Here is a 3,536-nt window from a genome sequence, read left to right as displayed (position 1 = left end):
AAAGGTGGTTGGATATTTAAAAGAGGGTTGGGGGGGGGGGGGGGTTTGGCAAATTGTGCCAGTGTAAATTGCGTGCAAGGCTCATTGCTGGGGTAAAGGGGCGCCGGCACAGAGGTGAAAACGTGTCCCCTTGAGGAAGGGACTTTATAATGTGTCCTGTAACTGGCTTTCTTTTCCCATATTCGATCCAAGAACAATCCTACGAATGGTGAAATGTAACTCCAGCTTCCTGGTGACAAAACTGGGTCCGCAGAGGGTCAGCGACTTTGATAAAGCCTCTTGATGAATGCTAGAGCTGAGATTTGAACCACTAACCTCTGCTTTGTCTGTTCATTCAGCGGATGTAAATCCAGTGAGTCCCAGGTTCCGCGCACTCAAGTTTAGCCCTCTCCCCACCCGCCATAGACCAGTCAGTGCTCACTAAACCTTGGCCTCCACTCAGTCTCCAAGGATCTCATTGTTCACAAAATTAGATTCCCAACAACTTGTTCATTGAGTTCTATTTAAGATGTATTATTAAAAGGAATTCTGTAGTATTTTAAAATAAAAGTGGGTATTTTATTTTATTTTGAATTTTATTTTATTTTTTTAATACAGCAGGTTCTTATTAGTTGTCTGTTTTATACATATTCGTGTATATATGTCAATCCCAACCTCCCAGTTCATCCCACCCACCACTACCCCCCTGCTTTCCCCCCTTGGTGTCCATACGTTTGTACTCTACGTTTGTGTCTCTAAAACATGGGTATTTATTTTAAATAAAAATAATCTTCTAAGTTACTGGTTTCATAAATGTTATTTTATGAATAGTTTCTTAAGCAATGGAATACACATAACAGGAATAGAAAACAACTAATGATTGTTTACACAGATGGGGTGGTGGGTTCAGTTTTGGAGAGATTAATCCAACTCACATTGGAAAGTCTTTTTGTTCTATTTAAGACTTAAATATCATTCATTTAAATGATAGGAATGATTTATTTGGGATGGTGTAAAATATATCTTTCATCTCTTACCATATGTTAGATGTTTAAAAGTTAAGGAAAACCTTAAGTTATATCGCTGTATTACTTAAAAGTGTTTTGTTCATATTTTTATCTTCAGTAGTGCCTCTTCACTCTAGGCTAATATTAAAGGATGTGGATATAGAGGACTGATTGTATCTTTGAAAATATAAGGTGATGAATAATAATCTTTGATGTTAAGATGAAACTGAGGTGAAAATGTACTCATAGCAACCATTAGCAAATTGCCACATTTGTAGGCTTTAGAAATAAGGTGGTGATAACAGTAATATTGGCCTAGTTTCTCTGCTCACAGCCTTGGCATACCGTATCACATCCAGTGCTGTTTCAGTGTCATTCTGGAATCTAGAGACGCTTTAAGTTAGAGATATGAGCAGATACACACTGCTGTGTATAAAATAGGTAACAACAAGGTCCTACTGTAGAGCACAGGGAGCTATACTCAACATCCTGTAATAAACCATCATGGAAAACAATATGAAAAAGAATATGCATGTATATGTATAACTGAATCACTTTGCTGTCCACCAGAAACTAACACAACATTGTAAATCAGCTATACTTCAGTTTTTTAAAACATCATAAATTAGAGGTGTGCTGCCGAGTGTGCCACGATTAATTAATTCTCTGGCCTTGGCTGCAAGGCCATGTTGCTGTCCCACCTGGAGCATCTCTGCTCACCGTGGTCCTAGCCAAGCAGCAGTATTCACTAAGGCCACTGCTGAAAGAGCTTTTGTAGAGGTTAGACTTTCCGTCTTCACTCATTCTGTCTTCATTAGATATTCTGTCTTAAATTATTTTCCCCATAGGCTTTTCTTATAATGTATGGTATAATGTATGTTCAGGAAATCGTATGTAAGGAACTGAAATGTGATTAAAACTCTTTTTCTTAAACTTCAGAAAATATTAACACATACTTGTATTGCTTCAAAATGTAAAATTAAATATTCTATGATATAAACCAAGACTTCAGAAAGCTGGACCTTTGTTGATAAGAAAATAATATAGGACTTCCCTGGTGGTCCAGTAGGTAAGGCTCCATGCTCCCAATGCAGGGGGCCCAGGTTCAATCCGTGGTCAGGTAGCTAGATCCTGCGTGCATGCCGCAACTAGGAGTTTGCATGCCGCACCTAAGAAGTCCACATGCTGCAGCGAAGATCCCTCATGCCGCCACTAAGACCCAGAGCAGCCAAAACAAACAAATAAATATATGTGTTCTTAAAAAAATTTTTTTTTAATACAATTTATTCTTTAAACATTGATTTAAACTAAATGATAGAAAAAGTATAGATCCTTCTATAAGCTGCACTCATGTGTTAAGTATCTCTTACAAAAGAGGCAGATTAGGTTGTAGTTATGACTCTGTAGCTGGAATTCCTGGCTCTGTTCTTGATTCCAAAATTACCAGCAACATGATCTTGGAGAAATAATTTCTTTTTACCTGTATGTTTGGAGAATAGTAAAAGTCAGTGACTTCATAGGATTGTTGAAGGGTTAAACAAGTTAATACATGTGAAGCACTTAGAGCAGAGTTCCTGGCACATTGTCAGTATTTGGTGTTGGCTTTCTGTTATTAGGTTCAGCGTTTTATATTTTCATCTTTCATTTATTTATTTTAATCTGTATTTGCCTATTCTTAAAAATAAGATGTCTTTATTGTCTTTGAAAATCATGTGGACTGTGAGTTATTTGAAGTTGGTAAACTTTATGTCTTCTACAAAATTAATAGTTTTATAGTAAAGCGTTTCGAAGCGTTTACTATTTTATCTGGAAAACCACGTTTATGATGTTCAAAATGGATATAGTTATTTAATTGTACTCATTCTTACTATGCTTAAACAGTTAGTAAATTCGGGGTACATATGTCAAATGAGGCCAGTATGATACATAGGTACATGATCGTTGAGATGATCATTACAAAAGCATATAGAGTAACCTATAAAGGATAACACATCTATACTTGAGATAGCTCAACAGAAGAGACCATTTTGAAACTTGTGACTCTTGATTCAGACTAAATATTTGTTTTTAATCACAGAACCATAATAGGCCTTGGAGTCTCTTTCCAGAATTAAAAACAAATTCTAAAAAATTTAAGAGATTGGGTCATTGCATTTATTTAACATTTTTTCCGCACTAGAGAGTAGCTACAGATTTGCAGCTGTGAATAAAGACAGTAGCATACTTAGACTTCCTTCCTTCTCTTCATTCCTGTTATACCTGGTTGCTTCAGACGTTCCTGAGCTAATTTTACGTTTGCCTCATTCTTTCTTGGTCTTGATTACTTGAAATTTGGTTTGTGCTGCGCTCAACGGTGTTGAGGAATGGGAAGAAAGACTGTCACCTACAGGCATGTAGGGTCTTTCACACCTTTGGTGATGTATGGTTGGAGAGTGGACACTGGGGTCATCAAAGTAATTATTAATGTTTTGTTTGCATAGTTATCAGGTTACCTTTGATTTGGGATTCACTTTTTCACAAAGACTGTCTAATAAGAGAGAAGCGGTTCAG

The 3,536-nt window shown here is 36.7% G+C and overlaps 1 protein-coding gene across 1 annotated transcript in view; it reads left to right on the top strand.

The window, feature by feature from the left end:
• RAPGEF2 (Rap guanine nucleotide exchange factor 2) overlaps positions 1–3,536 on the top strand; it is a 97,860-nt gene that overhangs the window by 46,547 nt on the left and 47,777 nt on the right. The gene's annotated exons all lie outside the window — the stretch shown is intronic.

Source organism: Lipotes vexillifer, unplaced genomic scaffold (assembly GCF_000442215.2).
Source record: "Lipotes vexillifer unplaced genomic scaffold, Lipotes_vexillifer_v1.1 scaffold1862, whole genome shotgun sequence".
NCBI classification, from domain to species: Eukaryota; Metazoa; Chordata; class Mammalia; order Artiodactyla; family Lipotidae; genus Lipotes; species Lipotes vexillifer.
This window is presented reverse-complemented; position numbering and strand designations above follow the sequence as displayed.